Source organism: Grampus griseus (assembly GCF_964374135.1).
Source record: "Grampus griseus genome assembly, contig: HAP1_SCAFFOLD_710, whole genome shotgun sequence".
Taxonomy (NCBI): Eukaryota; Metazoa; Chordata; class Mammalia; order Artiodactyla; family Delphinidae; genus Grampus; species Grampus griseus.
This window is the reverse complement of record NW_028132753.1, coordinates 1-12,953: the sequence shown is the minus strand read 5'-3', so window position 1 is coordinate 12,953 and position 12,953 is coordinate 1. Positions and strand designations below refer to the sequence as shown.

At 52.1% G+C, this 12,953-nt stretch overlaps 1 long non-coding RNA gene across 1 annotated transcript; it reads left to right on the top strand.

Annotated features, from left to right (window-relative positions):
• Positions 1-7,209: 7,209 nt before the first annotated feature.
• Positions 7,210-10,520, top strand: LOC309817839. The gene is made up of 3 exons (XR_014296274.1): positions 7,210-7,344; positions 7,773-8,503; positions 9,192-10,520. It is a non-coding gene; the product is annotated as an uncharacterized lncRNA (long non-coding RNA).
• Positions 10,521-12,953: the final 2,433 nt, after the last annotated feature.

Genomic DNA, 12,953 nt, shown 5'->3' with positions numbered 1-12,953 from the left:
GCAAGCCTGTGTGATTCCAGAGCTCGTGCTCTGGACTCTGGTGCCTCCTTATCATATATGCTTCATGTGTTACTTTTAGCCCTAAGTGCCATACCTGTAATGAACACATACACTGCCCTGTAGGAGGTGTTCTTTTGTTCAACGCGTGAATTGGTCATCCACCACACTGGGTTCTAATCTCAGAAGATAGGTCAGGGACCACCAGTTGTCAGCATAGCACCATCCCACATTTCTGATTGAGGCTTGCAGCCTAGATTTGTCCCTTTGGTCTAGTTTGAAGGATCCAGGTATGTAAGGCTTATATTCTAGATAAATCAGGGGCTCTCCTGAAAGGAATTCATCAATGAATTATTCTGTATGGATTAGAAGCCAGTTTCTCTGGCCTTCCTGGAGTATATCCAGTAAGGCATCTCATTCATGTCTAGAAAGCAAATATATCATTGATTGCAACTTCAGCATGGAGCGATGTATTGGTTTAAAATAAAGTACGATCAACACAATTTGGTCATTGTGAGTATGCCGGCTGGGTCCACTCTTTACTACACATATGTAACTCTAGAGCTTCTTACGCCCCATAGAGGAGACATACTCTTGTGTGTCTAGGACAAGGGAAACATGTGTTGTTATTCAGGAGCTGGAAGCTACAGCATGACAGGAAAGAACTGAAAAATCCTGGTCTTGGTCTACACATCACTTTACCTTGTTCGAATCTTGTTTCTTTGGCTTGCTTCATTGGAGTGTCTTCTCTCTCCTGGGACTGACATTGTGTGTTATATATCAGGCATGTAACATGTAGAAGTTTCAGAACCCAGAATCATATAGATCAGTGAAAATTTATATATTTTTGTTTAAAATCTATTTAAAATCACACTGGGCATAATTCATATATTCCAAAAGTAGTTTGACCCTCTGCTGATGAGATTCTTTTTATGGTATGTCAAAGCAAATTTGGACTTCCATCCCCAATAAACTTTGAGGTTGGAGGACACAAAAGCTTTTGCTCAGACCTAAATTCTGTCTGAAGAAAAAGGGTAACTATTATAAGCCCTTTCTAACCTCTCCAGGAGCAGAAATGATTTACAGCTATGGCATTGAACCATAATTTCTTGATCTCATTTGAGAAGAGCTCAGTAAGAAACCGTGTCTTGATTTTTGTTTGTTGGTTCCCTGTTTTCTTGTCTTGCTTACCAACAATCCACTGTAATCCATGAGTGAGTATGGCAGCAGGCTGAGTGTTCCCTGGAGCTCGTTAAGTGAACGTTTTTTCCTAAAATGACTTTTGTCTCCTTGTTTTCAGCCCCTCTTCTTTCCTCTGTCCTTTACTATAACCAGGGCTCAGCAAAAGCTGCCTGGCTTTGTGCAGACCCTACTTAGGGTAGTCTTTTCTTCCTTATTTTATTCATGGCCCCTCCATTTCATTGTTTGCCTTCTCGAAATGTGTTGAAATCTTTCTGTGGTTGATGACTTCCACAATGTCTTGGCTTTTATTGGTTGATTAATTTTGGTATTTCTGCAGTTTTATTTAAACATGGTTTCAGGAGGACCAGAAAGTAAATATATTTCCTAGTCTGCCATCTTGAGCTGAAAATCCCTGTGGATTTTAGCATCCAATGTTCCCATGGGTAAAAAACCCAACCTTGGCATTAATAGATGTACACTCAAGATTTCAGCTTTTCTTGAGCAATCACTAAGGATTTAATATGCGGTCACTTCTAATGGGAAAATAATAACTATCTCATGGCGTTGATTTGAGGATTAACTTAGATAATGGACAAGAAAATGCTTTGTAAGGTTTCAAAATCTATAAAAAATGTTTTTGTTATTATTTGATTTGTTGCTATTTCACCTTTAGCTGACAGTTGTTTGTGACCTTGCTTATGTGAGAAAATGCCTTCTGGTTTATTGTTTTGAAAGCCAGATGATATTTTTCAATAGCTCAATGGAAATGGCATCATTTGTGAAGTTGAAGGGTGAAGGCATAAATGTTTCTTGACATTTGAATCAACTATTGGTCTTCTGGGGCTTGTCCTTATTCTCCTGCAGTCTCTAATCAACGTGGCATCCAGAGAGATCCTGTTAAAACATAAGTCAGATCATGTCACTCAAGTCTCTTCAATGGCTTCTTCACAGGAAAAGCAAAGTCCTCAAAGTGCCTCCACAGCCCTAGAAATCTGGGCCTCTGTTTCCTCTCTGACTGTTTCCTTCTCCTCTCCACTTTGCTCCCTCTGTTTTCCACACACTGACATCCTTTCTGCTCCTTGGATACTCCAAGCCCACTCTTGCCTCATTGCCTTTCCATCTGACTGTTCCCTCTGCTTGTACTATTCACTTCCCAGATATGCACCTTGCTCCCTCTCACAACCTTAGGTTCCCTCGTAAATTTTATCTTCCCCAGAAAGCCCTCAGTGATCACTTAGTTTCCGATCGCAGCCTCCTCCTACCAGCTAACAATCTCCATCCGCCTTCCCTGCTTGCTGTTTTTCTCCAGCACTTACCTGATATACTAGTTATTCTACCCATTTATTCAATTTTTATTTACGTATTTACACTTATGATTTTATATTTGCTTCTTTACTTTTGTCTCTCCCCTCAGCTCGAGAGAGGCTATATTCATCTGTGTTAATCACTGCTGTGTTTCCTGAACATGCCTAGAAAACACCCTGAAGAAGGGTGCCTGAAATTTGGTAAGGGATCCATCAGTTTTCTTGGCTGAATGAAGAAATATGTTCATAAATTACTGAACAAATCTCTGGGGTTTCTGAATTAAGGACTAATGGGAAGAGGAAGGCAAATGGTTGGGCCAGGGTACTGCAAGAAGTAGTATTTGGAGTACTCTGATAGCTATCCTAATAGATAACATTTTGTTCATTTAAATAGTTTGAACGAGAGAGCCGGGAACTAGGGACACACAGCATCGAGGTTTTATAATGCATTCCGTAGAGTTCTTTTCAAGTGTGTTCAAATATCATTGAAAATATATGCATGCATATAAACCTCTGTTACTTGATTTAGTGCTTTACAAGAGCCCCTCAAGGAAGGGGTAGTAGCAACTCTCAGTATCCTTCCTTTACGATGAGCTTACGTTATTCAAAATTACATCATAATTTATTTGTAACTGTGAAACTAGACTTAGTTATTTAGTAGACCCCCCCTAGAAACCTATGACGTTAATAAAACCAACAAAAATGTGTTCAGTTTCCAGTGATACACACACTACAGACTCAATTATGTGTCATCCATCTTAATGAAGGGAAGAAGTGATTTAACAAACACAGAGCAAACAGAATATGAAGTTTTGTCCTCCATTAATATTAGTAATGGATAAAGTGGGCTCCAACGCCTTCAAGGTAGCTTGAGACCCATCATCTGTGTGTCATGGGCAGGGGGATGCTCGGCCAGGATGTCTTTCTCTGTCACTGAGAAAAATTTCCATAATATATAAGGATACTTACTGAAACAGATATGGGGCATTTGGGTAATTAGGAATCGGTTAGCATATTTTTCCGGAAGCCTTGACTACAAAACGAAGATAGTAGATTTGGACACTTCCAGCTATGCAGAAGTTGTTTGGGTATTCATCTTTATGCCGAATGCAGTAAGCTTATTTCACCTCTGCAGCTTCCCATATACCATTTTCCCACCTCTGTTTTGTGTTTGGAAAGACTTTCAGAAATTAAAACTCAAGTTAAAAAGTGAGTGACGGGCTTCCCTGGTGGCTCAGTGGTTGAGAGTCCGCCTGCCGATGCAGGGGATACGGGTTCGTGCCCCGGTCCGGGAAGATCCCACATGCCGCGGAGCGGCTAGGCCCGTGAGCCATGGCCGCTGAGCCTGCGCGTCCGGAGCCTGTGCTCCGCAACGGGAGAGGCCACAGCAGTGAGAGGCCCGTGTACCGCAAAAAAAAGAAAAGAAAAGAAAAGAAAGTGAGTGACAACTTAAATGATATATGGACTATTTTGCTGACTTACAAGAGCATGCAGAATTAAATATGACCCAGTTGAAATGTTAATTTTATTTTAATGTGTATATTGGGGTGGAGTCTTAAAGGTGCCAGAAAACAAGCATTCACCCGTCCTGTTTGGAACTGCAGCACACAGGCACCTTCAGTTACCAGTTCTGTTCATTCCACAGAATCATCTTGGGAAAACATAACTGTTTTTTATGTACCTGGTATATATCTTAATTAGTTTGAAGAATTTCCCAAATACCTGTTAATATGTAGTTCTCCAATTCCAATCTTGCCACGTCCTGTACCAGTGACACAGCACATAGGAGTTTTATTTCTCTTTCTTTCTCTGGGTTGCTGAGAACCCAACGAGAGAACAATGGAATGGCATCAAAGAGATCAGGGTTCCTGACTCAGATTTGCCATAAAATAATAGTGTCCTCTTGGGAAAATTATAGTTATTCTAGGCCCCTTTGCTTTTCTTTACTTTGACAGAGCTGCACTAGATGACCCCAAGTAACACTGCACTCTTTGCAGTAGTAGCTTAGACGTTATTGGTTTTCTGAAACAAATGAAGACAGTGACACAGGAAACTGTGCAACATCTCTGTAACTATGTTTTCTTAGAGTTGCCTCCATTTTACAGATGATAAGATGGCTGAGCACAGAAGTAGGTGTTTTGACCAGAGGTTCCAGAGTAGATGGAACTGAACCACAAGTTTCCTTCATTCCTGAAGCTCACTTAGCCAAAACATAGGCTTCTGAATATTAAGCTGTAAAGCATATTATCAGTATGCTTTAAAAGAAGCGGTTCTTCTAGGATTTCTAATTACTAGCAGGCGGTTTTGAAATTCTTAGAAGATCATCTAATTTTGTGAGATTTACAGCTCTCTTTTCCTGTCAAGCAAGGTGTATTAGTGCCAGACAATCACCTGAGCTTCTGGATGCTTCTCTGAACCTCTTGAATTTTTCTTCTTGCTATCTGAAATTCATGCCAGATAAGCCTTTTTGTAGAGAGCATGTACAGACTTGTCTATTTTCATATAAGAAAGCGATGCAGTGAGCCAGGTCGGGGATTAAGCCCTCATTCTCAGAGTGGTGTTGAGCTCCTGGTGAAATATTATCATCATTTCCTCAGAATAGAAAAGCAGTTATCTCAAGTTTTTAATGCCATTAACTATTTATACATTTATGTATAATACATATACTTATTGTACCTACGAGGTGTGCTCTCTTTGGGAAGTACAAAGCTATTTGAGACGTAAGTTGTTCGTTTGTTTGTTTTCCCACAAATACTGTGACCCTTTGAGCAGGAAGGTTTATGTTTTACTAACATCTAGAACAAGCAGCTAACACGGTGTCTAAGATGTAGTCAATAAATATGAAATAGGTAAATGAACACATTTCTAAGGAAGGGCCAGGACATGAACAAATAGAAAATTTTCATTTTCAGTCACAAAGCCACAACAGACATAAAAATGATACAGACAACAAAGTGCTACGGTCATTCAAAGAAGGCATAGAGTTGATACAACAAGGATCTCCTCTATGGCACAGGGAACTGTACTCAATATTTTGTAATAACTTATAAGGGAAAAGAATCTGAAAACGGAATCACTGTGCTGTACACCTGAAACGGACACGACATTGAAAATCAATTATATTTCAATTAAAAACCAAACCAACAGACAACAGCAACAACAAAAAACCAGAGAGGTCATAGAAGTTCTTATGAGATTCCAGAAGAGAAGAGAAGCCAAATGAGGACGGGAGAGGAGGCTTTTGAATCAGTTCAGAGGAGAAGTCACAGAGGAACTAGTCTTTGATCTGAACTTGAGATTAAGATTAAGATGAATTAATCTGAATTAATTAAGATTGCAACACAGGGATATTACAGATGAAGGTAATCACATAAACTTACTCTACTGAAACTTGCAGAGGTTATGAGTGTTGTTCAAGATCCCAAAGCAAGTGCATTGTGGAATCAGAATTTTAAGTGAGGCCTAATGAACTAAAAACAAAGAAACACAGAAACAAGCCCTTCCTGTGACACCACGTTGCCTTTGAAGTCGTTTTTCTTTGGCGGGTTGGCAGAAACTGGTTCCAGTGTTTCTTGCAGGAATGACTGGCCACAGGACTGGGCGTCGTAGCTTCCTGCCAGGCGGCCGAAGGTCGCAGGCAGGTGCGTCACTGGGACACACGCGGAGGGGCTCCTGCCCGGCTCCCTGGCCGCTCAGTGCCCCTGCCCCAGAGCGGGGGTGGGGGCCCCAAAGCAGCCTTGTCTGAGTCCCCTGCCACTAGAGAGAGTATTGGCCCAACACTTGTAGAAAACGGGGACCTTGCTGGCAGTTCAGTGGAGGGACACAAATAAATCTTTGCCGACTTTCTGCTGAAGCTCACGAGGGTTCACTCCTAAGCCTCTTACAAGGTCAGCTGCCGAGGCTGCGAGAGATGAGTCGGGGCTCGCGCTCCACCACGGGGAGATCGCTGGTTAAAGCGCTCACGAGGGAGTGAACCGCGTGTCCGCACCGACACGCACGGGCAGACCTCGTCGATGCCTTCTGTTCGGGGTATGAAGCCCTCTCCTGCCTCTTCCAGGCTCTCTAGAAAGCATGTGCAGAGCCTCCCACCCCACCCTCGGACTCCGCGGGCCACAGCTGGAGGGACCAGCCAAGGAACCGTGGCAGGAAGAGGCCAGAGGTCAGCGGGCCTCGGCCGGAGCCCGTCAGTCGGTCCCCATTCACACACCACCAGACGATCCTCTTGACCTGGGCAGTAGCCGCCAACCGACTGCTGAGGTGAGCCCGGTGCGCGCTTGGCTACCTGGCATGGCTGGGAACCCCAGGATCTCCTGGCAGAGGCGGGCATTCTCCTGGGCCGGGTCCGCGGGCGTCTGCGTGTGCAGGGCCTGAACCACCTTGGCCAGGACGATCTGGCACAGGTTGAAGAGGCCTGGGGGGCGGGAGGAAGGAGACGGGGGGCTGGCACCGTGTCCAGGCCGCGCTTTCCAGCCGGGCAGACCGGAAGCCCCCTTCCCTTCCCTCGGTCCGGCCGCATCTGGGTTGGCCTCCCGGGACTTGATGAGCTTGTCCAGCAGCTCCTGAGGGACGGTGCTGCCCGTGCCCCACCAAGACTGGCAGCAGCGCCAGGGCCTCCCAGGGCACGGCGCCCCCGGCCCCAGAGCCTTCCCTCTGGTTCTCGTCACCGGCTGTCACCAGACTTGCATGCAACGTTCTTTTCTTTTCTCTTGTCGTCTTTACGTCCCTCAGCCACGCAACGCGGTGAAGCCCTGACGCTCGCTGCCGCGTCGATACACCCCGAGAACACGATGCTCAGCGAGAGAAGTCATACACAGAAGGACACACAGGGCGTGACCCCACTGAGGAGAAACGTCCAGAGCAGGTAGATCCACAGAGTCAGCGAGTGGGTTCCTGGTTGTCAGGGGCTGGCGAGGGGACGGAGTGATAGCTAAGGGCGTGAGGGACATTTTCGGGGTGACGGAAATGGTCCAAAGCAGTAGTGACGTCTGTACAGCTCAGTAAACTGTCCCCACATGCCCCGGTGCAGCCTGTGAGAGCATCGCTCTCAGGATGAAGGGCTGACCACAGGAAGACTGAACGAGCAGTGGGTCCTGGGCCCAGACGCTCAGCTGGCGCCCCCCACGTGGGGAAGTCACGGGGACTTGCTGAGCCTCCACGGAGACTGGCAGCAGCCCCCGAGCTCACAGGGCACTGCGCCCCCGGCCCCAGAGCCTTCCCTCTGGTTCTCATCACCGGCTGTCAGCAGACTTGCAGGCAACATTCCTTTCTTTTCTTTTGTCTTTTTCCAAGGCAACTCTTGAGTGCATGTATTTAACATGCAGGGAACCAGCCCTGACTCCTTGATCTGGGTCTTCCAGCCTCTAGAGCCTCGAGGACATCCATTTCCGTTATTTACGCGCCCAGTGCCTGGGGTCTGATGATGGAAGCTGACACCGAGGGCGTCACCACGTGCGGGGTGATGTCAGTGGAAGAATCCCATGGCGAGGGCCTGCCTGAGGACCACGCACGCCCGGGCCCTCCCCGCCCCCTGCCTGCAGCCCTGCGCCTGGGAGCGGAGCTGGTGCATCGCGTGCCCGACGTCGTGGAAGTTGGTCTCCCGCTCATCATGCTGCAGCAGGGAGGGCAGGTTGGGCGTAGGCTTGGTGAAGTTGGCCACCATGGCCGCGATGGCGATCTGGCAGCTCCCATCGTGCTGTAGGCAGCCCGGCTGCAGGCCGAAGCAGGCCGCGTGCCCGGACTTCCCCACCCTGCGGAGGGACGTGGATGGGGCCCCGCTTCCACAGAGGAGCCCCGGCCCACGGCCGACAGGTTCCCCCACACACGCACCGAGGATAGAGATCAGGTAGAACTTGCCGATGGATGACCTTGCCCGAGGCCGCGTCCCAGACCGTTTAGAGCCTCACGTCTTCGTGACACATGCTGGTGCCCTCCTCCAGGTCGAAGGTCAGCCCCAGCAGCTCCTGGGAGATGCCCAGCAGCCCGCGTGTGAGCGCCTGCATGGGGAAAGCCTCATTGAGCAGGTACTGGTTCACGTGGTAGCGCGTCTCCTCCCCCGGTTCATGTAGTAGCGCAGGTCCCAGGCGTTGATGGGGCCCTCAAAGTGCAGGCCCCGCCTCTGGCACTCGGCCTTCTTTAGCTCCAGGATCACGGCCGCTCCTGCTCCCCGAGGGGCTTCAGCTTCTGGGCCAGCTCACCTGCGGGCGGAGGGGAGAGGCGCGGCTACGTCCCTGGGGCGGCCCCCCCAGCCACCCCCGACCCCGCGCCCCTCGAGGCAGAATGAAGGGTCTGGGAAGGTGACCCCCAAGGACTGACACAGTGGGGTCTCCGGTCAAGGTCCGCCTGACCCCGTCCCCACTGGGACTCAGGGGGAGGCGGTGTTACCTAGGACAGTGGCCACCACCTGGCTGGTCTTGTCCATGTTCATCTCCAGCACGGAGTCAGCATGCGTGCGGAACCCCAGCAGGCGGGACGTCAGGGCCTGCAGCCTCACCAGCTCCCTGAGGATCACGCAGTTCTCCTGGAACCCAGAGACGGAAGGCGCTGGGGACCGAGGGCCACGGCCTCCCCGCGGGCCCCGGGCCAGGTCTCTGCAGGCGGGCAGGGCTCCCAGGCCACTGGCGGGCACAGCCAATCCCCCTCCCTCCTCCTCCTGGCCCGGATTTCTAGACACTTTGGTGCTGTCCTAACACATGGTCTTTATTAACACAGGTCCTTTTGGAACCAGAAACGGCATGAACGTGATGGGCTCTAAGGCCAAGGGCAGGAAGAAATGCGGCCAGTCTTTCCAGGAGCCACCAAGGGGCCTCCCCGGGCTCAACAAGACAAACACGGCTGCCGTGCAGACAGTGGCTCAACCCCACGGCGCCCGAACACCCAGCCCCTGGACGGTGAGACAGCTGTTGCTGCAGGTGGCCCGTGGCTCACTGATGAGGCCCGGCCCCAGGCGTACGCCACCTTCTCTGGGGCCACCTCTCCGGTCTGCAGTGGGGTTCTCCTGGGAGCCCCCAGTCACCACGGGACCAGCGTGGCCTGTCTGTAGCCCAAGAAGGTGGGGACACAAGACTGTCCCCCGTGCCCCCCGCATCACCCGCGAGGCCGAGCGAGCACCAGTGGTGTCTGCGGGGAAGATGAAGGGCTCACGCACAGCCCCCATCTACAGAAGCACAGACTGCAGCCACCTGCGCTATGGAACAAACACAAGTGTCCACGCAGGACCCGATGTCTGACTGTCAAGGCCATGCCCGGGCCACGGTGAGAAGGTGCATCCCCCATGCAAGCCACAGAGAGGGGATGGGGGGGCCATCTGCGATTCTGAGCTCATCGGGCATCACCCCAGAGGGAGAGGGAGAGGGAGAGAGGTAGACAGAAGTACAGAGGGAGAGAAAGAGAGAGGGAGGGAGAGACGTCTCTCCCTTCCCTGGGGGTTCTCTAGTGCAGCCAAGGCTGAAAACCACTGCATTTTGGGAGATGGGTCCTCGTGGAAGAGTTAGATAGTAGCTCAATGGCATTATCGACACATACTAAAAAGGCCCCAAATCTTGGGGAGTCAGGGAGGGGAGTGTCGGCTGCCTCGTAAACGGGGAGAGATTGGGCATCAGGGGAGGTGTCTGTGCAGCCTGCGCCCAGGGCCCCGCAGACTTCATCTCCCAGCGGTGGTCCTGGGCTGGAAGTCAGCGGGGAGGTCAGGCTGTCCAAGCATCAACGTTGACTTCAGGGCTGATCTAAAAGGCGCCTGGTGTTTGTTGAAGCAGAGAAAAGAGAAAGCAGTAGGGAGAGGATGGGAGTGGGAGGGGGAGGGAGCCCCCCTCCTCAGCACTTCTACCGCTCTCCCTCTCTCTCTCCCTTTCTCCCTCTCTCCCTCTACCTCGCTGCCTCTCCCTCTCCCTCCATCTCTCCCCCTGCCTCTCTCCCTCCCTCTCTCCCTGTCCCTCTCTCTCTCTCCCTCTTTCCCTCCCCCTCTCCCTCTCCCCCTTTCCCTCTCCCTCTCCCCTTCTCCCTCTCTCCCTTCCTCTCTTCCTGTCCCTGCTTCCCTGTTCCGCACGCTCTGGCTCTACCTCTTTCCCTCTCCCTCTCCCTCCACCTCCTTCCCTCTCTGGAGAGGGAAGGAGGTGGAGGGAGAGGGAGAGAGAGATGGAGAGGGAGGGGGGAGAGGGAGAGAGAGATGGAGAGGGAGGGGGGAGAGGGAGAGAGAGATGGAGAGGGAGGGGGGAGAGGGAGAGAGATGGAGAGGGAGGGGGGAGAGGGAGAGAGAGTTGGAGAGGGAGTGGGGAGAGGGAGAGAGAGGGGGGAGAGGGAGAGGGGGGAGTGGGAGAGAGTGATGGAGGGAGCAAAAGATGTCTCTCCCTCCCTCTCTCCCTCTCCCTCCCTCCTTCTCCTCCCTCTCCCTCTCGCTCCAACTCTCCTTCTCCCTCCGTCTCTCCATCTCCCTCACTCCCTCCCAGAGAGGCAGAGATAAGGCAGAGGGAGAGAGGGAGAGGGAGAGATGGAGGGAGAGGGAGAGGGAGGAAGAGGTAGAGGGAGGGAGAGGGAGAGGGAGAGAGGGAGAGAGAAAGAGGTCTCTTCCTCCCTCCCTCTCCCTCTCTCCTCCTTCTCTCCCTCTCTCCCTCTCCCTCTCTCTCTCCCTGTCCCTGTTTCCCTGTTCTGGTCTCCCTCTCCCTCTCTCCCTCTCCCTTGTCTCTGCCTCTCCCTCCATCTCTCCCTCCCTGAGAGGGAGTGAGGGTGAGGGAGAGATGGAGGGAGAGGGAGTGACAGAGGGAGGAAGAGGGAGAGAGGAAGGGAAAGGGCGAGGGAAGGAGAGGGGGAGACGGAGGGAGGGTGAGAGAGGGAGAGTCGGAGGAGAGAGGGAGAGGGAGGGAAGAAGAGACCATATTCCCTCTCCCGGTCTCCCTCTCTCTCTCTCTCCCTCTCTCTCTCTCTCTCTCTCTCTCTCTCTCTCTCTCTCTCTCCCCCCCCCGTCCCTCTCTCTCTCATCCTCTCTCCCTCTCCCTCCATCTCTCCCTCTCCCTCTCTCCCTCTCCCTTATCTCTGCCTCTCCCTCCATCTGTCCCTATGTGGGAAGGAGTGAGGGAGATGGAGACATGGAGGGAGAGGGAGAGTTGGTGGAAGAGGGAGAGGGAGGAGAAGGAGAGAGGGAGGGAGAGAGGGAGAGACATCTTCGCTCCCTCCCTCTATCCCTCTCTCCCTTTCCCCCCTCTCCCTCCCTCTCCTCCCTCCCTCTTGTGCTCTCCCTCTCCCTCTTTCCCTTTCCCTCTCCCTCCACCTTCTTCCGTCTCTGGAGAGGGAAGGAGGTGGAGGGAGAGGGAGAGGGAAAGAGGGAGAGGGAGAGCGGAACAGGGAAACAGGGACAGGGAGAGAGGGAGGGAGAGGGAGAGAAGGAGGACAGAGGGAGAGGGAGGGAGGAAGAGACCTCTTTCCCTCTCCCTCTCCCCCCCCTCCTCTCCATATCTCTCTCCCTCTCTTCCTCTCCCTCCCTCTCCCTCCATCTCTCCCTCTCCCTCTCTCCCTCGTCTCTGCCTCTCCATCTCTCCGTCTCTGGGAAGGAGTGAGGGAGATGGAGACATGGAGGGAGAGGGAGAGTTGGTGGAAGAGGGAGAGGGAGAAGAAGGAGAGAGGGAGGGAGAGAGGGAGAGACGTCTTCGCTCCCTCCCTCTATCCCTCTCTCCCTTCCCCCCTCTCCCTCCCTCTCCCCCCTCCCTCTCCTGCTCTCCCTCTCCCTCTTTCCCTCTCCCTCTCCCTCCACCTCCTTCCGTCTCTGGAGAGGGAAGGAGGTGGAGGGAGAGGGAGAGGGAAAGAGGGAGAGGGAGAGCGGAACAGGGAAACAGGGACAGGGAGAGAGGGAGGGAGAGGGAGAGAAGGAGGACAGAGGGAGAGGGAGGGAGGAAGAGACCTCTTTCCCTCTCCCTCTCCCCCCCCTCTCTCCCTCTCCTCTCCATATCTCTCTCCCTCTCTTCCTCTCCCTCCCTCTCCCTCCATCTCTCCCTCTCCCTCTCTCCCTCTCCCTTGTCTCTGCCTTTCCATCTCTCCGTCTCTGGGAGGGAGTGAGGGAGATGGAGAGATGGAGGGAGCGGGAGAGTTGGAGGGAGAGGGAGAGGGAGGAGAAGGAGGGAGGGAGAGGGATAGAGGGAGGGAGAGGGAGAGAGGGAGAGGGAGGGAGAGAGGGATAGAGGGAGGGAGGGAGAGAGGGATAAAGGGAGGGAGGGATAGAGGGAGGGAGAGACGTCTTTCGCTCCTTCCCTCTATCCCTCTCTCCCTCTCCTCCCTCTCTCTCTCTCTCCCCCCCTCCTGCTCTCTCTCCCTGTCCCTCCACCTCCTTCCCTCTCCAGAGAGGGAAGGAGGTGGAGGGACAGGGAGAGGGAAAGAGGTAGAGGGAGGGCGTGCGGAACAGGGAAACAGGGACAGGGAGAGAGGAAGGGAGAGAGGGACAGGGAAGAGGGACGGGGGATGTGGGAAGAGGGAGGGGGGAGGCGGGAG